This window comes from Pristiophorus japonicus, unplaced genomic scaffold, assembly GCF_044704955.1.
Source record: "Pristiophorus japonicus isolate sPriJap1 unplaced genomic scaffold, sPriJap1.hap1 HAP1_SCAFFOLD_824, whole genome shotgun sequence".
Lineage (NCBI taxonomy): Eukaryota > Metazoa > Chordata > Chondrichthyes > Pristiophoridae > Pristiophorus > Pristiophorus japonicus.
In genome coordinates this window covers 23,909-48,058 of record NW_027254745.1, presented here as the reverse complement: position 1 = coordinate 48,058, position 24,150 = coordinate 23,909, and the positions used below count along the sequence as shown (strand labels likewise).

The window sequence follows — 24,150 nt, the reverse complement described above, 5'->3', positions numbered from 1 at the left end:
CCAATAGGATTCTCTCAGACTCTTTGTCTGACTGGCTCTCTCTTTCCCATCATTTCGGTCTGTCCATGTCTTTGCCTGTCTCTGTTATTCCCTGCCTGTAAGCTGAGAAGTATTTCCATCATTTTCTGTTTTAGTCTCTATCGCTATCTCTCTATCTCTCTCTCTCCGCGTCACTGTCTTTATCATTGTCTTTCTCTCACTCTTTCCCTCTCTCTCTTAATAGATCACACACACACATCTCTGTATATGTACATATTTGAGTCTTTTTCTCACTCAGTCTGCCTCTCCTTCTCAGTCTCACACTTTCTGTCTCTCGTTGTCTCTATCCCGCTGTCTGTCTCTCCCTGTTTGTCGGTTTGTCTCCGTCTCTCAATGTGTCTGTCGACTTCTCATGCTGTCCAGTTCTGTTCACAGTGAGTCGATTCCTGCTCTGACAGAACTGGTACCCGTCAGTTCCTCGTTAGTATAGTGGTGAGTGTCCCCACCTGTCACGTCGGGGACGCGGGTTCAATTCCCCCACTGGGAGGTAGTTGTTTCAAAATGTAGAATTTTACTTCTGTTTCTTGGAAGAGATGCATATTAAAAAGTTCTCGAGCAATATCGAACTGTAAAAATACAGGTAGATGAGATTGCCTCGTCCAGATTTTTAGCAAACGGAGAATTTTTCAGGAGTCTTTGGCCGTCTGCTGCACAGAGATGGATGACTGAGTTTTTTTCTGAGTAACGTTTAAAATGGCAGCGACACAGTAGTCGTGGCCGAGTGGTTAAGGCGATGGACTAGAATTCCATTGGGTTATCCCGCACATGTTCGAATCCTGCCGACTACGTTTCTCAGCATTTTTCATTCCATTTCACAATTTAACCGGTTCTCTGCCAAACTGATCCTGAGATAGATGGAATAACGTCCCACACCTTTCAACTTTGATATTTTTTTCTCATTTTTATTAATCTGCAATATTTACGATACATCCGTTTCAAAAATCGCAAACATCAGTCAAAGGTGCGACAGTGATTCAGCCTGTCTGTCCCTCGAGATGTCTGAGGCATCTGTGCATGCCCGTTGGTGCGTGCAAATTTTTGGTTATGTGTGTTTGTGTCTCTGTGTCTGTCTATCTCTTTATATGTCTCTGTGTATGTGCAACTGTCTGTGGAAATCATCACTATTAATTTGGTATGTTCTGGAACTTATAAAAAAGACTTGGGGAAAATAATACGGTTGTGAACTTTTGTATCGGCTTTGGTTCAGTTGCCGCATTCTCGACTGAATCGGGAGTTTGTGTGTTCAAGTCGCCTGAGACTTGAGAATATCATCTTTGCGAACACTCAAGTGCAGCACTTGGGGAATTTTACATTGTTGAAGCTGTTGACTTTCGGATGAAATGTTGAATTGAAGCACCATCTGTACCCACAGGTGGATATGAAAGTTCCCAGTGCATTACTCGAAAAAGAATAGGAGAGTTGCCCCCGTGTCAATATTGCTAAAAATGTTCGTAAATGCTCACTGAAAGCCGATGTGCATGTGTTTGTATGTGGGGTTGGGGTTGAAGCCCAGATTCTCACAGAGACAGAATCCCGGTTCTCACAGGACCAGAATAGCCGAGTGGTTGAGGCGTTGGCCTTAAATTCAATGGGCTTGTCCCGCGTGGGTTCGTCCCCCACTCCTGATATCTTTTTAATTTAACACGGATTTCCTCCCATTCTGATCAGTGAGACCGGATTTTCATCGGTTGAATCAGCAATTTTCTGTAACAATGTGACACTCTGAACCGATAATGAAATGAAATTGTGAAATGTATCTGTGTCGCTCGGTTTCTGCCTCTCTCTCTCTTCAGAGAGTTTTGTATGTTTGAGTCTTTGTCTCTCTCAGTCTGACTCACTGTCTGTCCCTGTTTCTCTGTTTGTCTCTGTCTCTCAATCTGTCTCTTTCTCACGGTGCCACGTCTGTTCCAAGAGGATTCTCTCAGACTCTGTGTCTGACTGGCTCTCTCTTTCCCATCATTTCGGTCTGTCCATGTCTTTGCCTGTCTCTGTTATTCCCTGTCTGTAAGCTGAGAAGTATTTCCATCATTTTCTGTTTTAGTCTCTATCGCTCTCTCTCTATTTCTCTCTCTCCGCGTCACTGTCTTTATCATTGTCTTTCTCTCACTCTTTCCCTCTCTCTCTTAATAGATCACACACACACATCTCTGTATATGTACATATTTGAGTCTTTTTCTCACTCAGTCTGCCTCTCCTTCTCAGTCTCACACTTTCCGTCTCTCGTTGTCTCTATCTCGCTGTCTGTCTCTCCCTGTTTGTCGGTTTGTCTCTGTCTCTCAATGTGTCTGTCGACTTCTCATGCTGTCCAGTTCTGTTCACAGTGAGTCGATTCCTGCTCTGACAGAACTGGTACCCGTCAGTTCCTCGTTAGTATAGTGGTGAGTATCCCCACCTGTCACGTCGGGGACGCGGGTTCAAATCCTCCACTGGGAGGTAGTTGTTTCAAAATGTAGAATTTTACTTCTGTTTCTTGGAAGAGATGCATATCAAAAAGTTCTCGAGCAATATCAAACTGTAAAAATACAGGTAGATGAGATTGTCTCGTCCAGATTTTTAGCAAACGGAGAATTTTTCAGGAGTCTTTGGCCGTCTGCTGCACAGAGATGGATGACTGAGTTTTTTTCTGAGTAACGTTTAAAATGGCAGCGACACAGTAGTCGTGGCCGAGTGGTTAAGGCGATGGACTAGAATTCCATTGGGTTATCCCGCTCAGGTTCGAATCCTGCCGACTAGGTTTCTCAGCATTTTTCATTCCATTTCACAATTTAACCGGTTCTCTGCCAAACTGATCCTGAGATAGATGGAATAACGTCCCACACATTTCAACACTGACATTTGTTTCTCATTTTAATTAATCTGCAATATTCACCATACATCCGTTTAAAGAATCGCAACAATCAGTCAAAGTTGCGACAGTGATTCAGCCTGTCCATCCCTCGAGATGTCGAAGGCATCTGTGCATGCCCGTTGGTGCGTGCAAATGTTTGCTTATGTGTGTTTGTGTCTCTGTGTCTGTCTATCTCTTTATATGTCTTTGTGTATGTGCAACTGTCTGTGGAAATCATCAGTATTAATTTGGTATGTCCTGGAACTTATAAAAAAGTCTTGGGGAAAATAATACGGTTGTGAACTTTTGTATCGGCTTTGGTTCAGTGGCCGCATTCTCGACTGAATCGGGAGTTTGTGTGTTCAAGTCGCCTGAGACTTGATAATATCATCTTGGCGAACAGTCAAGTGCAGCACTTGGGGAATTTTACATTGTTGAAGCTGTTGACTTTCGGATGAAATTTTAAATTGAAGCTCCGTCTGCACTCTCGGGTGGATATGAAAGTTTCCAGTGCATTACTCGAAAAAGAATAGGAGAGTTGCCCCCGTGTCAATATTACTAAAAATGTTCGTAAATGCTCACTGAAAGCCGATGTGCATGTGTTTGTATGTGGGGTTGGGGTTGAAGCCCAGATTCTCACAGAGACAGAATCCAGGTTGGCACAGGACCAGAATAGCCTAGTGGTTGAGGCGTTGGCCTTAAAACTCAATGGGTTTGTCCCGCGTGGGTTCGTCCCCCACTCCTGTTGTCTCTTTAATTTAACACGGATTTCCTCCCATTCTGATCAGTGAGACCGGATTTTCATCGGTTGAATCAGCAATTTTCTGTAACAATGTGACACTCTGAACCGATAATGAAATGAAATTGTGAAATGTATCTGTGTCGCTCGGTTTCTGCCTCTCTCTCTCTCTTCAGAGAGTTTTGTATGTTTGAGTCTTTGTCTCTCTCAGTCTGACTCACTCTGTCTGTCCCTGTTTCTCTGTTTGTCTTTGTCTCTCAATCTGTCTCTCTCTCACGGTGCCACGTCTGGTCCAATGGGATTCTCTCTGACTCTTTGTGTGACTGGCTCTCTCTTTCCCATCATTTCGGTCTGTCCATGTCTTTGCTTGTCTCTGTTAGTCCCTGCCTGTAAGCTGAGAAGTATTTCCATCATTTTCTGTTTTAGTCTCTATCGCTCTCTCTCTATCTGCCTCTCTCCTTGTCACTGTCTTTATCATTGTCTTTCTCTCACTCTTTCCCTCTCTCTCTTAATAGATCACACACACACATCTCTGTATATGTATATATTTGAGTCTTTTTCTCACTCAGTCTGCCTCTCCTTCTCAGTCTCACACTTTCTGTCTCTCGTTGTCTGTATCTCGCTGTCTGTCTCTCCCTGTTTGTCGGTTTGTCTCTGTCTCTCAACGTGTCTGTCGACTTCTCCTGGTGTCCAGTTCCGTTCACAGTGACTCGATTCCTGCTCTGACAGAACTGGTACCCGTCAGTTCCTCGTTAGTATAGTGGTGAGTATCCCCGCCTGTCACGCGGGAGACCGGCGTTCAATTCCCCGACGGGGAGGCAGTTGTTTCAAGATGTCGAATTTTACTTCTGTTTCTTGGAAGAGATGCATATTAAAAAGTTCCAGAGCAATATGGAACTGTAAAAATACAGGTAGAGGAGATTGACTCGTCCAGATTTTTAGCAAACGGAGAATTTTTCAGGAGTCTTTGGCCGTCTGCTGCACAGAGATGGATGACTGAGTTTTTTCTGAGTAAAGTTTAAAAAGGCAGCGACACAGTAGTCGTGGCCGAGTGGTTAAGGCGATGGACTAGAAATCCCTTGGGTTATCCCCCGCAGGTTCGAATCCTGCCGACTACGATTCTCAGCATTTTTCATTCCATTTCACAATTTAACCGGTTCTCTGCCAAACTGATCCTGAGATAGATGGAATAACGTCCCACACCTTTCAACTTTGACATTTTTTTCTCATTTTTATTAATCTGCAATATTCACGATACATCCGTTTCAAAAATCGCAAACATCAGTCAAAGTTGCGACAGTGATTCAGCCTATCTATCCCTCGAGATGTCTGAGGCATCTGTGCATGCCTGTTGGTGCGTGCAAATTTTTGGTTATGTGTGTGTGGGTCTCTGTGTCTGTCTATCTATTTATATGTCTCTGTGTATGTGCAACTGTCACTGGAAATCATCACCATGAATTTGGTATGTCCTGGAACTTATAAAAACGACTTGGGGAAAATAATACGGTTGTGAACTTTCGTATCGGCTTTGGTTCAGTGGCCGCATTCTCGACTGAATCGGGAGTTTGTCTGTTCAAGTCGCACTCTTGAGACTTGAGCATATCATCTTGGCTAACACTCAAGTGCAGCACTTGGGGAATTTTGTAATGTTGAAGCTGTTGACTTTCGGATGAAATGTTAAATTGAAGCTCCGTCTACACCCTCGGGTGGATATGAAAGTTTCCAGTGCATTACTCGAAAAAGAATAGGAGAGTTGCCCCCGTGTCAATATTACTAAAAATGTTCGTAAATGCTCACTGAAAGCCGATGTGCATGTGTTTGTATGTGGGGTTGGGGTTGAAGCCCAGATTCTCACAGAGACAGAATCCAGGTTCTCACAGGACCAGAATAGCCGAGTGGTTGAGGCGTTGGCCTTAAAACTCAATGGGTTTGTCCCGCGTGGGTTCGTCCCCCACTCCTGGTGTCTCTTTAATTTAACACGGATTTCCTCCCATTCTGATCAGTGAGACCGGATTTTCATCGGTTGAATCAGCAATTTTCTGTAACAATGTGACACTCTGAACCGATAATGAAATGAAATTGTGAAATGTATCTGTGTCGCTCGGTTTCTGCCTCTCTCTCTCTCTTCAGAGAGTTTTGTATGTTTGAGTCTTTGTCTCTCTCAGTCTGACTCACTCTGTCTGTCCCTGTTTCTCTGTTTGTCTTTGTCTCTCAATCTGTCTCTTTCTCACGGTGCCACGTCTGGTCCAATGGGATTCTCTCTGACTCTTTGTGTGACTGGCTCTCTCTTTCCCATCATTTCGGTCTGTCCATGTCTTTGCTTGTCTCTGTTAGTCCCTGCCTGTAAGCTGAGAAGTATTTCCATCATTTTCTGTTTTAGTCTCTATCGCTCTCTGTCTATCTGTCTCTCTCCTTGTCACTGCCTTCATCATTGTCTTTCTCTCACTCTTTCCCTCTCTCTCTTAATAGATCACACACACACATCTCTGTATATGTATATATTTGAGTCTTTTTCTCACTCAGTCTGCCTCTCCTTCTCAGTCTCACACTTTCTGTCTCTCGTTGTCTGTATCTCGCTGTCTGTCTCTCCCTGTTTGTCGGTTTGTCTCTGTCTCTCAACGTGTCTGTCGACTTCTCCTGGTGTCCAGTTCCGTTCACAGTGACTCGATTCCTGCTCTGACAGAACTGGTACCCGTCAGTTCCTCGTTAGTATAGTGGTGAGTATCCCCGCCTGTCACGCTGGAGACCGGGTGTTCAATTCCCCGACGGGGAGGCAGTTGTTTCAAGATGTCGAATTTTACTTCTGTTTCTTGGAAGAGATGCATATTAAAAAGTTCCAGAGCAATATGGAACTGTCAAAAAAACAGGTGGATGAGATTGTCTCGTCCAGATTTTTATCAAATGGAGAATTTTTCAGGAGTCTTTGCCCGTCTGCTGCACAGAGATGGATGACTGAGTTTTTTCTGAGTAAAGTTTAAAAAGGCAGCGACGCAGCCGTCGTGGCCGAGTGGTTAAGGCGATGGACTAGAAATCCATTGGGTTATCCCGCGCAGGTTCGAATCCTGCCGTCTACGATTCTCAGCATTTTTCATTCCATTTCACAATTTAACCGGTTCTCTGCCAAACTGATCCTGAGATAGATGGAATAACGTCCCACACCTTTCAACTTTGACATTTTTTTCTCATTTTTATTAATCTGCAATATTCACGATACATCCGTTTCAAAAATCGCAAACATCAGTCAAAGTTGCGACAGTGATTCAGCCTATCTATCCCTCGAGATGTCTGAGGCACCTGTGCATGCCTGTTGGTGCGTGCAAATTTTTGGTTATGTGTGTGTGGGTCTCTGTGTCTGTCTATCTATTTATATGTCTCTGTGTATGTGCAACTGTCACTGGAAATCATCACCATGAATTTGGTATGTCCTGGAACTTATAAAAACGACTTGGGGAAAATAATACGGTTGTGAACTTTTGTATCGGCTTTGGTTCAGTGGCCGCATTCTCGACTGAATCGGGAGTTTGTCTGTTCAAGTCGCACTCCTGAGACTTGAGCATATCATCTTGGCTAACACTCAAGTGCAGCACTTGGGGAATTTTGTAATGTTGAAGCTGTTGACTTTCGGATGAAATGTTAAATTGAAGCTCCGTCTGCACCCTCGGGTGGATATGAAAGTTTCCAGTGCATTACTCGAAAAAGAATAGGAGAGTTGCCCCCGTGTCAATATTACTAAAAATGTTCGTAAATGCTCACTGAAAGCCGATGTGCATGTGTTTGTATGTGGGGTTGGGGTTGAAGCCCAGATTCTCACAGAGACAGAATCCAGGTTCTCAAAGGACCAGAATAGCCGAGTGGTTGAGGCGTTGGCCTTAAAACTCAATGGGTTTGTCCCGCGTGGGTTCGTCCCCCACTCCTGGTGTCTCTTTAATTTAACACGGATTTCCTCCCATTCTGATCAGTGAGACCGGATTTTCATCGGTTGAATCAGCAATTTTCTGTAACAATGTGACACTCTGAACCGATAATGAAATGAAATTGTGAAATGTATCTGTGTCGCTCGGTTTCTGCCTCTCTCTCTCTCTTCAGAGAGTTTTGTATGTTTGAGTCTTTGTCTCTCTCAGTCTGACTCACTCTGTCTGTCCCTGTTTCTCTGTTTGTCTTTGTCTCTCAATCTGTCTCTTTCTCACGGTGCCACGTCTGGTCCAATGGGATTCTCTCTGACTCTTTGTGTGACTGGCTCTCTCTTTCCCATCATTTCGGTCTGTCCATGTCTTTGCTTGTCTCTGTTAGTCCCTGCCTGTAAGCTGAGAAGTATTTCCATCATTTTCTGTTTTAGTCTCTATCGCTCTCTCTCTATCTGTCTCTCTCCTTGTCACTGTCTTTATCATTGTCTTTCTCTCACTCTTTCCCTCTCTCTCTTAATAGATCACACACACACATCTCTGTATATGTATATATTTGAGTCTTTTTCTCACTCAGTCTGCCTCTCCTTCTCAGTCTCACACTTTCTGTCTCTCGTTGTCTCTATCTCGCTGTCTGTCTCTCCCTGTTTGTCGGTTTGTCTCTGTCTCTCAATGTTTCTGTCGACTTCTCCTGGTGTCCAGTTCTGTTCACAGTGACTCGATTCCTGCTCTGACAGAATTGGTACCCGTCAGTTCCTCGTTAGTATAGTGGTGAGTATCCCCGCCTGTCACGCGGGAGACCGGGGTTCAATTCCCCGACGGGGAGGCAGTTGTTTCAAGATGTCGAGTTTTACTTCTGTTTCTTGGAAGAGATGCATGTTAAAAAGTTCCAGAGCAATATGGAACTGTCAAAAAAACAGGTGGATGAGATTGTCTCGTCCAGATTTTTAGCAAATGGAGAATTTTTCAGGAGTCTTTGCCCGTCTGCTGCACAGAGATGGATGACTGAGTTTTTTCTGAGTAAAGTTTAAAAAGGCAGCGACGCAGTAGTCGTGGCCGAGTGGTTAAGGCGATGGACTAGAAATCCATTGGGTTATCCCGCGCAGGTTCGAATCCTGCCGACTACGATTCTCAGCATTTTTCATTCCATTTCACAATTTAACCGGTTCTCTGCCAAACTGATCCTGAGATAGATGGAATAACGTCCCACACCTTTCAACTTTGACATTTTTTTCTCATTTTTATTAATCTGCAATATTCACGATACATCCGTTTCAAAAATCGCAAACATCAGTCAAAGTTGCGACAGTGATTCAGCCTATCTATCCCTCGAGATGTCTGAGGCATCTGTGCATGCCTGTTGGTGCGTGCAAATTTTTGGTTATGTGTTTGTGGGTCTCTGTGTCTGTCTATCTATTTATATGTCTCTGTTTATGTGCAACTGTCACTGGAAATCATCACCATGAATTTGGTATGTCCTGGAACTTATAAAAACGACTTGGGGAAAATAATACGGTTGTGAACTTTTGTATTGGCTTTGGTTCAGTGGCCGCATTCTCGACTGAATCGGGAGTTTGTCTGTTCAAGTCGCACTCCTGAGACTTGAGCATATCATCTTGGCTAACACTCAAGTGCAGCACTTGGGGAATTTTGTAATGTTGAAGCTGTTGACTTTCGGATGAAATGTTAAATTGAAGCTCCGTCTGCACCCTCGGGTGGATATGAAAGTTTCCAGTGCATTACTCGAAAAAGAATAGGAGAGTTGCCCCCGTGTCAATATTACTAAAAATGTTCGATAATGCTCACTGAAAGCCGATGTGCATGTGTTTGTATGTGGGGTTGGGGTTGAAGCCCAGATTCTCACAGAGACAGAATCCAGGTTCTCACAGGACCAGAATAGCCGAGTGGTTGAGGCGTTGGCCTTAAAACTCAATGGGTTTGTCCCGCGTGGGTTCGTCCCCCACTCCTGGTGTCTCTTTAATTTAACACGGATTTCCTCCCATTCTGATCAGTGAGACCGGATTTTCATCGGTTGAATCAGCAATTTTCTGTAACAATGTGACACTCTGAACCGATAATGAAATGAAATTGTGAAATGTATCTGTGTCGCTCGGTTTCTGCCTCTCTCTCTCTCTTCAGAGAGTTTTGTATGTTTGAGTCTTTGTCTCTCTCAGTCTGACTCACTCTGTCTGTCCCTGTTTCTCTGTTTGTCTTTGTCTCTCAATCTGTCTCTTTCTCACGGTGCCACGTCTGGTCCAATGGGATTCTCTCTGACTCTTTGTGTGACTGGCTCTCTCTTTCCCATCATTTCGGTCTGTCCATGTCTTTGCTTGTCTCTGTTAGTCCCTGCCTGTAAGCTGAGTAGTTTTTCCATCATTTTCTGTTTTAGTCTCTATCGCTCTCTCTCTATCTGTCTCTCTCCTTGTCACTGTCTTTATCATTGTCTTTCTCTCACTCTTTCCCTCTCTCTCTTAATAGATCACACACACACATCTCTGTATATGTATATATTTTAGTCTTTTTCTCACTCAGTCTGCCTCTCCTTCTCAGTCTCACACTTTCTGTCTCTCGTTGTCTCTATCTCGCTGTCTGTCTCTCCCTGTTTGTCGGTTTGTCTCTGTCTCTCAATGTGTCTGTCGACTTCTCCTGGTATCCAGTTCTGTTCACAGTGACTCGATTCCTGCTCTGACAGAACTGGTAGCCGTCAGTTCCTCGTTAGTATAGTGGTGAGTATCCCCGCCTGTCACGCGGGAGACCGGGGTTCAATTCCCCGACGGGGAGGCAGTTGTTTCAAGTTGTCGATTTTTACTTCTGTTTCTTGGAAGAGATGCAAATTAAAAAGTTCCAGAGCAATATGGAACTGTCAAAAAAACAGGTGGATAATATTGTCTCGTCCAGATTTTTAGCAAATGGAGAATTTTTCAGGAGTCTTTGGCCGTCTGCTGCACAGAGATGGATGACTGAGTTTTTTCTGAGTAAAGTTTAAAAAGGCAGCGACACAGTAGTCGTGGCCGAGTGGTTAAGGCGATGGACTAGAAATCCATTGGGTTATCCCGCGCAGGTTCCAATCCTGCCGGCTACGATTCTCAGCATTTTTCATTTCATTTCACAATTTAACCGGTTCTCTGCCAAACTGATCCTGAGATAGATGGAATAACGTCCCACACCTTTCAACTTTGACATTTTTTTCTCATTTTTATTAATCTGCAATATTCACGATACATCCGTTTCAAAAATCGCAAACATCAGTCAAAGTTGCGACAGTGATTCAGCCTATCTATCCCTCGAGATGTCTGAGGCATCTGTGCATGCCTGTTGGTGCGTGCAAATTTTTGGTTATGTGTGTGTGGGTCTCTGTGTCTGTCTATCTATTTATATGTCTCTGTGTATGAGCAACTGTCACTGGAAATCATCACCATGAATTTGGTATGTCCTGGAACTTATAAAAACGACTTGGGGAAAATAATACGGTTGTGAACTTTTGTATCGGCTTTGGTTCAGTGGCCGCATTCTCGACTGAATCGGGAGTTTGTCCGTTCAAGTCGCACTCCTGAGACTTGAGCATATCATCTTGGCTAACACTCAAGTGCAGCACTTGGGGAATTTTGTAATGTTGAAGCTGTTGACTTTCGGATGAAATGTTAAATTGAAGCTCCGTCTGCACCCTCGGGTGGATATGAAAGTTTCCAGTGCATTACTCGAAAAAGAATAGGAGAGTTGCCCCCGTGTCAATATTACTAAAAATGTTCGTAAATGCTCACTGAAAGCCGATGTGCATGTGTTTGTATGTGGGGTTGGGGTTGAAGCCCAGATTCTCACAGAGACAGAATCCAGGTTCTCACAGGACCAGAATAGCCGAGTGGTTGAGGCGTTGGCCTTAAAACTCAATGGGTTTGTCCCGCGTGGGTTCGTCCCCCACTCCTGTTGTCTCTTTAATTTAACACGGATTTCCTCCCATTCTGATCAGTGAGACCGGATTTTCATCGGTTGAATCAGCAATTTTACTGTAGCAATGTGACACTCTGAACCGATAATGAAATGAAATTGTGAAATGTATCTGTGTCGCTCGGTTTCTGCCTCTCTCTCTCTCTTCAGAGAGTTTTGTATGTTTGAGTCTTTGTCTCTCTCAGTCTGACTCACTCTGTCTGTCCCTGTTTCTCTGTTTGTCTTTGTCTCTCAATCTGTCTCTTTCTCACGGTGCCACGTCTGGTCCAATGGGATTCTCTCTGACTCTTTGTGTGACTGGCTCTCTCTTTCCCATCATTTCGGTCTGTCCATGTCTTTGCTTGTCTCTGTTAGTCCCTGCCTGTAAGCTGAGAAGTATTTCCATCATTTTCTGTTTTAGTCTCTATCGCTCTCTCTCTATCTGTCTCTCTCCTTGTCACTGTCTTTATCATTGTCTTTCTCTCACTCTTTCCCTCTCTCTCTTAATAGATCACACACACACATCTCTGTATATGTATATATTTGAGTCTTTTTCTCACTCAGTCTGCCTCTCTTTCTCAGTCTCACACTTTCTGTCTCTCGTTGTCTCTATCTCGCTGTCTGTCTCTCCCTGTTTGTCGGTTTGTCTCTGTCTCTCAATGTGTCTGTCGACTTCTCCTGGTGTCCAGTTCTGTTCACAGTGACTCGATTCCTGCTCTGACAGAACTGGTACCCGTCAGTTCCTCGTTAGTATAGTGGTGAGTATCCCCGCCTGTCACGCGGGAGACCGGGGTTCAATTCCCCGACGGGGAGGCAGTTGGTTCAAGATGTCGAATTTTACTTCTGTTTCTTGGAAGAGATGCATATTAAAAAGTTCCAGAGCAATATGGAACTGTCAAAAAAACAGGTGGATGAGATTGTCTCGTCCAGATTTTTAGCAAATGGAGAATTTTTCAGGAGTCTTTGGCCGTCTGCTGCACAGAGATGGATGACTGAGTTTTTTCTGAGTAAAGTTTAAAAAGGCAGCGACACAGTAGTCGTGGCCGAGTGGTTAAGGCGATGGACTAGAAATCCATTGGGTTATCCCGCGCAGGTTCGAATCCTGCCGACTACGATTCTCAGCATTTTTCATTCCATTTCTCAATTTAACCGGTTCTCTGCCAAACTGATCCTGAGATAGATGGAATAACGTCCCACACCTTTCAACTTTGACATTTTTTTCTCATTTTTATTAATCTGCAATATTCACGATACATCCGTTTCAAAAATCGCAAACATCAGTCAAAGTTGCGACAGTGATTCAGCCTATCTATCCCTCGAGATGTCTGAGGCATCTGTGCATGCCTGTTGGTGCGTGCAAATTTTTGGTTATGTGTGTGTGGGTCTCTGTGTCTGTCTATCTATTTATATGTCTCTGTGTATGTGCAACTGTCACTGGAAATCATCACCATGAATTTGGTATGTCCTGGAACTTATAAAAACGACTTGGGGAAAATAATACGGTTGTGAACTTTTGTATCGGCTTTGGTTCAGTGGCCGCATTCTCGACTGAATCGGGAGATTGTCTGTTCAAGTCGCACTCCTGAGACTTGAGCATATCATCTTGGCTAACACTCAAGTGCAACACTTGGGGAATTTTGTAATGTTGAAGCTGTTGACTTTCGGATGAAATGTTAAATTGAAGCTCCGTCTGCACCCTCGGGTGGATATGAAAGTTTCCAGTGCATTACTCGAAAAAGAATAGGAGAGTTGCCCCCGTGTCAATATTACTAAAAATGTTCGTAAATGCTCACGGAAAGCCGATGTGCATGTGTTTGTATGTGGGGTTGGGGTTGGAGCCCAGATTCTCACAGAGACAGAATTCAGGTTCGCACAGGACCAGAATAGCCGAGTGGTTGAGGCGTTGGCCTTAAAACTCAATGGGTTTGTCCCGCGTGGGTTCGTCCCCCACTCCTGTTGTCTCTTTAATTTAACACGGATTTCCTCCCATTCTGATCAGTGAGACCGGATTTTCATCGGTTGAATCAGCAATTTTCTGTAACAATGTGACACTCTGAACCGATAATGAAATGAAATTGTGAAATGTATCTGTGTCGCTCGGTTTCTGCCTCTCTCTCTCTCTTCAGAGAGTTTTGTATGTTTGAGTCTTTGTCTCTCTCAGTCTGACTCACTCTGTCTGTCCCTGTTTCTCTGTTTGTCTTTGTCTCTCAATCTGTCTCTTTCTCACGGTGCCACGTCTGGTCCAATGGGATTCTCTCTGACTCTTTGTGTGACTGGCTCTCTCTTTCCCATCATTTCGGTCTGTCCATGTCTTTGCTTGTCTCTGTTAGTCCCTGCCTGTAAGCTGAGAAGTATTTCCATCATTTTCTGTTTTAGTCTCTATCGCTCTCTCTCTATCTGTCTCTCTCCTTGTCACTGTCTTTATCATTGTCTTTCTCTCACTCTTTCCCTCTCTCTCTTAATAGATCACACACACACATCTCTGTATATGTATATATTTGAGTCTTTTTCTCACTCAGTCTGCCTCTCCTTCTCAGTCTCACACTTTCTGTCTCTCGTTGTCTCTATCTCGCTGTCTGTCTCTCCCTGTTTGTCGGTTTGTCTCTGTCTCTCAATGTGTCTGTCGACTTCTCCTGGTGTCCAGTTCTGTTCACAGTGACTCGATTCCTGCTCTGACAGAACTGGTACCCGTCAGTTCCTCGTTAGTATAGTGGTGAGTATCCCCGCCTGTCACGCGGGAGACAGGGGTTCAATTCCCCGACCGGGAGGCAGTTGTTTCAAGATGTCGAATTTTACTTCTGTTTCTTGGAAGAGATGCATGTTAAAAAGTTCCAGAGCAATATGGAACTGTCAAAAAAACAGGTGGATGAGATTGTCTCGTCCAGATTTTTAGCAAATGGAGAATTTTTCAGGAGTCTTTGGCCGTCTGCTGCACAGAGATGCATGACTGAGTTTTTTCTGAGTAAAGTTTAAAAAGGCAGTGACACAGTAGTCGTGGCCGAGTGGTTAAGGCGATGGACTAGAAATCCATTGGGTTATCCCGCGCAGGTTCGAATCCTGCCGACTACGATTCTCAGCATTTTTCATTCCATTTCTCAATTTAACCGGTTCTCTGCCAAACTGATCCTGAGATAGATGGAATAACGTCCCACACCTTTCAACTTTGACATTTTTTTCTCATTTTTATTAATCTGCAATATTCACGATACATCCGTTTCAAAAATCGCAAACATCAGTCAAAGTTGCGACAGTGATTCAGCCTATCTATCCCTCGAGATGTCTGAGGCATCTGTGCATGCCTGTTGGTGCGTGCAAATTTTTGGTTATGTGTGTGTGGATCTCTGTGTCTGTCTATCTATTTATATGTCTCTGTGTATGTGCAACTGTCACTGGAAATCATCACCATGAATTTGGTATGTCCTGGAACTTATAAAAACGACTTGGGGAAAATAATATGGTTGTGAACTTTTGTATCGGCTTTGGTTCAGTGTCCGCATTCTCGACTGAATCGGGAGTTTGTCCGTTCAAGTCGCACTCCTGAGACTTGAGCATATCATCTTGGCTAACACTCAAGTGCAGCACTTGGGGAATTTTGTAATGTTGAAGCTGTTGACTTTCGGATGAAATGTTAAATTGAAGCTCCGTCTGCACCCTCGGGTGGATATGAAAGTTTCCAGTGCATTACTCGAAAAAGAATAGGAGAGTTGCCCCCGTGTCAATATTACTAAAAATGTTCGTAAATGCTCACTGAAAGCCGATGTGCATGTGTTTGCATGTGGGGTTGGGGTTGAAGCCCAGATTCTCACAGAGACAGAATCCAGGTTCTCACAGGACCAGAATAGCCGAGTGGTTGAGGCGTTGGCCTTAAAACTCAATGGGTTTGTCCCGCGTGGGTTCGTCCCCCACTCCTGGTGTCTCTTTAATTTAACACGGATTTCCTCCCATTCTGATCAGTGAGACCGGATTTTCATCGGTTGAATCAGCAATTTTCTGTAACAATGTGACACTCTGAACCGATAATGAAATGAAATTGTGAAATGTATCTGTGTCGCTCGGTTTCTGCCTCTCTCTCTCTCTTCAGAGAGTTTTGTATGTTTGAGTCTTTGTCTCTCTCAGTCTGACTCACTCTGTCTGTCCCTGTTTCTCTGTTTGTCTTTGTCTCTCAATCTGTCTCTTTCTCACGGTGCCACGTCTGGTCCAATGGGATTCTCTCTGACTCTTGGTGTGACTGGCTCTCTCTTTCCCATCATTTCGGTCTGTCCTTGTCTTTGCTTGTCTCTGTTAGTCCCTGCCTGTAAGCTGAGAAGTATTTCCATCATTTTCTGTTTTAGTCTCTATCGGTCTCTCTCTATCTGTCTCTCTCCTTGTCACTGTCTTTATCATTGTCTTTCTCTCACTCTTTCCCTCTCTCTCTTAATAGATCACACACACACATCTCTGTATATGTATATATTTGAGTCTTTTTCTTACTCAGTCTGCCTCTCCTTCTCAGTCTCACACTTTCTGTCTCTCGTTGTCTCTATCTCGCTGTCTGTCTCTCCCTGTTTGTCGGTTTGTCTCTGTCTCTCAATGTGTCTGTCGACTTCTCCTGGTGTCCAGTTCTGTTCACAGTGACTCGATTCCTGCTCTGACAGAACTGGTACCCGTCAGTTACTCGTTAGTATAGTGGTGAGTATCCCCGCCTGTCACGCGGGAGACCGGGGTTCAATTCCCCGACTGGGAGGCAGTTGTTTCAAGATGTCGAATTTTACTTCTGTTTCTTGGAAGAGATGCATATTAAAAAGTTCCAGAGCAATATGGAACTGTCAAAAAAACAGGTGGATGAGATTGTCTCGTCCAGATTTTTAGCAAATGGAGAATTTTTCAGGAGTCTTTGGCCGTCTGCTGCACAGAGATGGATGACTGAGTTTTTTCTGAGTAAAGTTTAAAAAGGCAGCTACACAGTAGTCGTGGCCGAGTGGTTAAGGCGATGGACTAGAAATTCATTGGGTTATCCCGCGCAGGTTCGAATCCTGCTGACTACGATTCTCAGCATTTTTCATTCCATTTCACAATTTAACCGGTTCTCTGCCAAACTGATCCTGAGATAGATGGAATAACGTCCCACACCTTTCAACTTTGACATTTTTTTCTCATTTTTATTAATCTTCAATATTCACGATACATCCGTTTCAAAAATCGCAAACATCAGTCAAAGTTGCGACAGTGATTCAGCCTATCTATCCCTCGAGATGTCTGAGGCATCTGTGCATGCCTGTTGGTGCGTGCAAATTTTTGGTTATGTGTGTGTGGGTCTCTTTGTCTGTCTATCTATTTATATGTCTCTGTGTATGTGCAACTGTCACTGGAAATCATCACCATGAATTTGGTATGTCCTGGAACTTATAAAAACGACTTGGGGAAAATAATACGGTTGTGAACTTTTGTATCGGCTTTGGTTCAGTGGCCGCATTCTCGACTGAATCGGGAGATTGTCTGTTCAAGTCGCAGTCCTGAGACTTGAGCATATCATCTTGGCTAACACTCAAGTGCAACACTTGGGGAATTTTGTAATGTTGAAGCTGTTGACTTTCGGATGAAATGTTAAATTGAAGCTCCGTCTGCACCCTCGGGTGGATATGAAAGTTTCCAGTGCATTACTCGAAAAAGAATAGGAGAGTTGCCCCCGTGTCAATATTACTAAAATTGTTCGTAAATGCTCACTGAAAGCCGATGTGCATGTGTTTGTATGTGGGGTTGGGGTTGAAGCCCAGATTCTCACAGAGACAGAATCCAGGGTCGCACAGGACCAGAATAGCCGAATGGTTGAGGCGTTGGCCTTAAAACTCAATGGGTTTGTCCCGCGTGGGTTCGTCCCCCACTCCTGTTGTCTCTTTAATTTAACACGGATTTCCTCCCATTCTGATCAGTGAGACCGGATTTTCATCGGTTGAATCAGCAATTTTCTGTAACAATGTGACACTCTGAACCGATAATGAAATGAAATTGTGAAATGTATCTGTGTCGCTCGGTTTCTGCCTCTCTCTCTCTCTTCAGAGAGTTTTGTATGTTTGAGTCTTTGTCTCTCTCAGTCTGACTCACTCTGTCTGTCCCTGTTTCTCTGTTTGTCTTTGTCTCTCAATCTGTCTCTTTCTCACGGTGCCACGTCTGGTCCAATGGGATTCTCTCTGACTCTTTGTGTGACTGGCTCTCTCTTTCCCATCATTTCGGTCTGTCCATGTCTTTGCTTGTCTCTGTTAGTCCCTGCCTGTAAGCTGAGAAATATTTCCATCATTTTCTGTTTTAGTCTCTATCGCTCTCTCTCTATCTGTCTCTCTCCTTGTCACTCTCTTTATCATTGTCTTTCTCTCACTCTTTCCCTCTATCTCTTAATAGATCACACACACACATCTCTGTATATGTATATATTTGAGTCTTTTTCTCACTCAGTCTGCCTCTCCTTCTCAGTCTCACACTTTCTGTCTCTCGTTGTCTCTATCTCGCTGTCTGTCTCTCCCTGTTTGTCGGTTTGTCTCTGTCTCTCAATGTGTCTGTCGACTTCTCCTGGTGTCCAGTTCTGTTCACAGTGACTCGATTCCTGCTCTGACAGAGCTGGTACCCGTCAGTTCCTCGTTAGTATAGTGGTGAGTATCCCCGCCTGTCACGCGGGAGAACGGGTTCAATTCTCCGACGGGGAGGCAGTTGTTTCAAGATGTCGAATTTTACTTCTGTTTCTTGGAAGAGATGCATATTAAAAAGTTCCAGAGCAATATGGAACTGTCAAAAAAACAGGTGGATGAGATTGTCTCGTCCAGATTTTTAGCAAATGGAGAATTTTTCAGGAGTCTTTGGCCGTCTGCTGCACAGAGATGGATGACTGAGTTTTTTCTGAGTAAAGTTTAAAAAGGCAGCGACACAGTAGTCGTGGCCGAGTGGTTAAGGCGATGGCCTAGAAATCCATTGGGTTATCCTGCGCAGGTTCGAATCCTGCCGACTCCGATTCTCAGCATTTTTCATTCCATTTCACAATTTAACCGGTTCTCTGCCAAACTGATCCTGAGATAGATGGAATAACGTCCCACACCTTTCAACTTTGACATTTTTTTCTCATTTTTATTAATCTGCAATATTCACGATACATCCGTTTCAAAAATCACAAACATCAGTCAAAGTTGCGACAGTGATTCAGCCTATCTATCCCTCGAGATGTCTGAGGCATCTGTGCATGCCTGTTGGTGCGTGCAAATTTTTGGTTATGTGTGTGTGGATCTCTGTGTCTGTCTATCTATTTATATGTCTCTGTGTATGTGCAACTGTCACTGGAAATCATCACCATGAATTTGGTATGTCCTGGAACTTATAAAAACAACTTGGGCAAAATAATACGGTTGTGAACTTTTGTATCGGCTTTGGTTCAGTGGCCGCATTCTCGACTGAATCGGGAGTTTGTCTGTTCAAGTCGCACTCCTGAGACTTGAGCATATCATCTTGGCTAACACTCAAGTGCAGCACTTGGGGAATTTTGTAATGTTGAAGCTGTTGACTTTCGGATGAAATGTTAAATTGAAGCTCCGTCTGCACCCTCGGGTGGATATGAAAGTTTCCAGTGCATTACTCGAAAAAGAATAGGAGAGTTGCCCCCGTGTCAATATTACTAAAAATGTTCGTAAATGCTCACTGAAAGCCGATGTGCATGTGTTTGTATGTGGGGTTGGGGTTGAAGCCCAGATTCTCACAGAGACAGAATCCAGGTTCTCACAGGACCGGAATAGCCGAGTGGTTGAGGCGTTGGCCTTAAAACTCAATGGGTTTGTCCCGCGTGGGTTTGTCCCCCACTCCTGGTGTCTCTTTAATTTAACACGGATTTCCTCCCATTCTGATCAGTGAGACCGGATTTTCATCGGTTGAATCAGCAATTTTCTGTAACAATGTGACACTCTGAACCGATAATGAAATGAAATTGTGAAATGTATCTGTGTCGCTCGGTTTCTGCCTCTCTCTCTCTCTTCAGAGAGTTTTGTATGTTTGAGTCTTTGTCTCTCTCAGTCTGACTCACTCTGTCTGTCCCTGTTTCTCTGTTTGTCTTTGTCTCTCAATCTGTCTCTTTCTCACGGTGCCACGTCTGGTCCAATGGGATTCTCTCTGACTCTTTGTGTGACTGGCTCTCTCTTTCCCATCATTTCGGTCTGTCCATGTCTTTGCTTGTCTCTGTTAGTCCCTGCCTGTAAGCTGAGAAGTATTTCCATCATTTTCTGTTTTAGTCTCTATCGCTCTCTCTCTATCTGTCTCTCTCCTTGTCACTGTCTTTATCATTGTCTTTCTCTCACTCTTTCCCTCTCTCTCTTAATAGATCACACACACACATCTCTGTATATTAATATATTTGAGTCTTTTTCTCACTCAGTCTGCCTCTCCTTCTCAGTCTCACACTTTCTGTCTCTCGTTGTCTCTATCTCGCTGTCTGTCTCTCCCTGTTTGTCGGTTTGTCTCTGTCTCTCAATGTGTCTGTCGACTTCTCCTGGTGTCCAGTTCTGTTCACAGTGACTCGATTCCTGCTCTGACAGAACTGGTACCAGTCAGTTCCTCGTTAGTATAGTGGTGAGTATCCCCGCCTGTCACGCGGGAGACCGGGGTTCAATTCCCCGACGGGGAGGCAGTTGTTTCAAGATGTCGAATTTTACTTCTGTTTCTTGGAAGAGATGCATATTAAAAAGTTCCAGAGCAATATGGAACTGTCAAAAAAACAGGTGGATGAGATTGTCTCGTCCAGATTTTTATCAAATGGAGAATTTTTCAGGAGTCTTTGGCCGTCTGCTGCACAGAGATGGATGACTGAGTTTTTTCTGAGTAAAGTTTAAAAAGGCAGCGACACAGTAGTCGTGGCCGAGTGGTTAAGGCGATGGACTAGAAATCCATTGGGTTATCCCGCGCAGGTTCGAATCCTGCCGACTACGATTCTCAGCATTTTTCATTCCATTTCACAATTTAACCGGTTCTCTGCCAAACTGATCCTGAGATAGATGGAATAACGTCCCACACCTTTCAACTTTGACATTTTTTTCTCATTTTTATTAATCTGCAATATTCACGATACATCCGTTTCAAAAATCGCAAACATCAGTCAAAGTTGCGACAGTGATTCAGCCTATCTATCCCTCGAGATGTCTGAGGCATCTGTGCATGCCTGTTGGTGCGTGCAAATTTTTGGTTATGTGTGTGTGGGTCTCTGTGTCTGTCTATCTATTTATATGTCTCTGTGTATGTGCAACTGTCACTGGAAATCATCACCATGAATTTGGTATGTCCTGGAACTTATAAAAACGACTTGGGGAAAATAATACGGTTGTGAACTTTTGTATCGGCTTTGGTTCAGAGGCCGCATTCTCGACTGAATCGGGAGATTGTCCGTTCAAGTCGCACTCCTGAGACTTGAGCATATCATCTTGGCTAACACTCAAGTGCAACACTTGGGGAATTTTGTAATGTTGAAGCTGTTGACTTTCGGATGAAATGTTAAATTGAAGCTCCGTCTGCACCCTCGGGTGGATATGAAAGTTTCCAGTGCATTACTCGAAAAAGAATAGGAGAGTTGCCCCCGTGTCAATATTACTAAAAATGTTCGTAAATGCTCACTGAAAGCCGATGTGCATGTGTTTGTATGTGGGGTTGGGGTTGAAGCCCAGATTCTCACAGAGACAGAATCCAGGTTCGCACAGGACCAGAATAGCCGAGTGGTTGAGGCGTTGGCCTTAAAACTCAATGGGTTTGTCCCGCGTGGGTTCGTCCCCCACTCCTGTTGTCTCTTTAATTTAACACGGATTTCCTCCCATTCTGATCAGTGAGACCGGATTTTCATCGGTTGAATCAGCAATTTTCTGTAACAATGTGACACTCTGAACCGATGATGAAATGAAATTGTGAAATGTATCTGTGTCGCTCGGTTTCTGCCTCTCTCTCTCTCTTCAGAGAGTTTTGTATGTTTGAGTCTTTGTCTCTCTCAGTCTGACTCACTCTGTCTGTCCCTGTTTCTCTGTTTGTCTTTGTCTCTCAATCTGTCTCTTTCTCACGGTGCCACGTCTGGTCCAATGGGATTCTCTCTGACTCTTTGTGTGACTGGCTCTCTCTTTCCCATCATTTCGGTCTGTCCATGTCTTTGCTTGTCTCTGTTAGTCCCTGCCTGTAAGCTGAGAAGTATTTCCATCATTTTCTGTTTTAGTCTCTATCGCTCTCTCTCTATCTGTCTCTCTCCTTGTCACTCTCTTTATCATTGTCTTTCTCTCACTCTTTCCCTCTATCTCTTAATAGATCACACACACACATCTCTGTATATGTATATATTTGAGTCTTTTTCTCACTCAGTCTGCCTCTCCTTCTCAGTCTCACACTTTCTGTCTCTCGTTGTTTCTATCTCGCTGTCTGTCTCTCCCTGTTTGTCGGTTTGTCTCTGTCTCTCAATGTGTCTGTCGACTTCTCCTGGTGTCCAGTTCTGTTCACAGTGACTCGATTCCTGCTCTGACAGAACTGGTACCAGTCAGTTCCTCGTTAGTATAGTGGTGAGTATCCCCGCCTGTCACGCGGGAGACCGGGGTTCAATTCCCCGACGGGGAGGCAGTTGTTTCAAGATGTCGAATTTTACTTCTGTTTCTTGGAAGAGATGCATATTAAAAAGTTCCAGAGCAATATGGAACTGTCAAAAATACAGGTGGATGAGATTGTCTCGTCCAGATTTTTATCAAATGGAGAATTTTTCAGGAGTCTTTGGCCGTCTGCTGCACAGAGATGGATGACTGAGTTTTTTCTGAATAAAGTTTAAAAAGGCAGCGACATAGTAGTCGTGGCCGAGTGGTTAAGGCGATGGCCTAGAAATCCATTGGGTTATCCTGCGCAGGGTCGAATCCTGCCGACTGCGATTCTCAGCATTTTTCATTCCATTTCACAATTTAACCGGTTCTCTGCCAAACTGATCCTGAGATAGATGGAATAACGTCCCACACCTTTCAACTTTGACATTTTTTTCTCATTTTTATTAATCTGCAATATTCACGATACATCCGTTTCAAAAATCGCAAACATCAGTCAAAGTTGCGACAGTGATTCAGCCTATCTATCCCTCGAGATGTCTGAGGCATCTGTGCATGCCTGTTGGTGCGTGCAAATTTTTGGTTATGTGTGTGTGGGTCTCTGTGTCTGTCTATCTATTTATATGTCTCTGTGTATGTGCAACTGTCACTGGAAATCATCACCATGAATTTGGTATGTCCTGGAACTTATAAAAACGACTTGGGGAAAATAATACGGTTGTGAACTTTTGTATCGGCTTTGGTTCAGAGGCCGCATTCTCGACTGAATCGGGAGATTGTCTGTTCAAGTCGCACTCCTGAGACTTGAGCATATCATCTTGGCTAACACTCAAGTGCAACACTTGGGGAATTTTGTAATGTTGAAGCTGTTGACTTTCGGATGAAATGTTAAATTGAAGCTCCGTCTGCACCCTCGGGTGGATATGAAAGTTTCCAGTGCATTACTCGAAAAAGAATAGGAGAGTTGCCCCCGTGTCAATATTACTAAAAATGTTCGTAAATGCTCACTGAAAGCCGATGTGCATGTGTTTGTATGTGGGGTTGGGGTTGAAGCCCAGATTCTCACAGAGACAGAATCCAGATTCGCACAGGACCAGAATAGCCGAGTGGTTGAGGCGTTGGCCTTAAAACTCAATGGGTTTGTCCCGCGTGGGTTCGTCCCCCACTCCTGTTGTCTCTTTAATTTAACACGGATTTCCTCCCATTCTGATCAGTGAGACCGGATTTTCATCGGTTGAATCAGCAATTTTCTGTAACAATGTGACACTCTGAACCGATAATGAAATGAAATTGTGAAATGTATCTGTGTCGCTCGGTTTCTGCCTCTCTCTCTCTCTTCAGAGAGTTTTGTATGTTTGAGTCTTTGTCTCTCTCAGTCTGACTCACTCTGTCTGTCCCTGTTTCTCTGTTTGTCTTTGTCTCTCAATCTGTCTCTTTCTCACGGTGCCACGTCTGGTCCAATGGGATTCTCTCTGACTCTTTGTGTGACTGGCTCTCTCTTTCCCATCATTTCGGTCTGTCCATGTCTTTGCTTGTCTCTGTTAGTCCCTGCCTGTAAGCTGAGAAGTATTTCCATCATTTTCTGTTTTAGTCTCTATCGCTCTCTCTCTATCTGTCTCTCTCCTTGTCACTCTCTTTATCATTGTCTTTCTCTCACTCTTTCCCTCTATCTCTTAATAGATCACACACACACATCTCTGTATATGTATATATTTGAGTCTTTTTCTCACTCAGTCTGCCTCTCCTTCTCAGTCTCACACTTTCTGTCTCTCGTTGTTTCTATCTCGCTGTCTGTCTCTCCCTGTTTGTCGGTTTGTCTCTGTCTCTCAATGTGTCTGTCGACTTCTCCTGGTGTCCAGTTCTGTTCACAGTGACTCGATTCCTGCTCTGACAGAACTGGTACCAGTCAGTTCCTCGTTAGTATAGTGGTGAGTATCCCCGCCTGTCACGCGGGAGACCGGGGTTCAATTCCCCGACGGGGAGGCAGTTGTTTCAAGATGTCGAATTTTACTTCTGTTTCTTGGAAGAGATGCATATTAAAAAGTTCCAGAGCAATATGGAACTGTCAAAAATACAGGTGGATGAGATTGTCTCGTCCAGATTTTTAGCAAATGGAGAATTTTTCAGGAGTCTTTGGCCGTCTGCTGCACAGAGATGGAT

General features: G+C 44.0%; 13 non-coding genes across 13 annotated transcripts; all 13 read left to right on the top strand.

Annotated features, from left to right (window-relative positions):
* Nucleotides 1-4,642: 4,642 nt before the first annotated feature.
* On the top strand, nt 4,643-4,723 carry trnas-aga (transfer RNA serine (anticodon AGA)). The gene has a single exon. It is a non-coding gene; the product is annotated as a tRNA-Ser (tRNA).
* A 3,538-nt stretch (nt 4,724-8,261) lies between these two features.
* Nucleotides 8,262-8,333, top strand: trnad-guc (transfer RNA aspartic acid (anticodon GUC)). Its single transcript has one exon. It is a non-coding gene; the product is annotated as a tRNA-Asp (tRNA).
* Nucleotides 8,334-8,553: 220 nt separating this feature from the next.
* trnas-aga (transfer RNA serine (anticodon AGA)) lies at nt 8,554-8,634 on the top strand. The gene has a single exon. It is a non-coding gene; the product is annotated as a tRNA-Ser (tRNA).
* Nucleotides 8,635-10,216: 1,582 nt separating this feature from the next.
* Nucleotides 10,217-10,288, top strand: trnad-guc (transfer RNA aspartic acid (anticodon GUC)). The gene has a single exon. It is a non-coding gene; the product is annotated as a tRNA-Asp (tRNA).
* Nucleotides 10,289-10,508: 220 nt separating this feature from the next.
* Nucleotides 10,509-10,589, top strand: trnas-aga (transfer RNA serine (anticodon AGA)). Its single transcript has one exon. It is a non-coding gene; the product is annotated as a tRNA-Ser (tRNA).
* A 1,583-nt stretch (nt 10,590-12,172) lies between these two features.
* On the top strand, nt 12,173-12,244 carry trnad-guc (transfer RNA aspartic acid (anticodon GUC)). The gene has a single exon. It is a non-coding gene; the product is annotated as a tRNA-Asp (tRNA).
* Nucleotides 12,245-12,464: 220 nt separating this feature from the next.
* trnas-aga (transfer RNA serine (anticodon AGA)) lies at nt 12,465-12,545 on the top strand. Its single transcript has one exon. It is a non-coding gene; the product is annotated as a tRNA-Ser (tRNA).
* A 1,874-nt stretch (nt 12,546-14,419) lies between these two features.
* Nucleotides 14,420-14,500, top strand: trnas-aga (transfer RNA serine (anticodon AGA)). Its single transcript has one exon. It is a non-coding gene; the product is annotated as a tRNA-Ser (tRNA).
* A 1,874-nt stretch (nt 14,501-16,374) lies between these two features.
* Nucleotides 16,375-16,455, top strand: trnas-aga (transfer RNA serine (anticodon AGA)). Its single transcript has one exon. It is a non-coding gene; the product is annotated as a tRNA-Ser (tRNA).
* Nucleotides 16,456-19,991: 3,536 nt separating this feature from the next.
* On the top strand, nt 19,992-20,063 carry trnad-guc (transfer RNA aspartic acid (anticodon GUC)). The gene has a single exon. It is a non-coding gene; the product is annotated as a tRNA-Asp (tRNA).
* Nucleotides 20,064-20,283: 220 nt separating this feature from the next.
* trnas-aga (transfer RNA serine (anticodon AGA)) lies at nt 20,284-20,364 on the top strand. The gene has a single exon. It is a non-coding gene; the product is annotated as a tRNA-Ser (tRNA).
* Nucleotides 20,365-21,946: 1,582 nt separating this feature from the next.
* Nucleotides 21,947-22,018, top strand: trnad-guc (transfer RNA aspartic acid (anticodon GUC)). The gene has a single exon. It is a non-coding gene; the product is annotated as a tRNA-Asp (tRNA).
* Nucleotides 22,019-23,901: 1,883 nt separating this feature from the next.
* On the top strand, nt 23,902-23,973 carry trnad-guc (transfer RNA aspartic acid (anticodon GUC)). Its single transcript has one exon. It is a non-coding gene; the product is annotated as a tRNA-Asp (tRNA).
* The last annotated feature ends 177 nt before the right edge of the window (nt 23,974-24,150 follow it).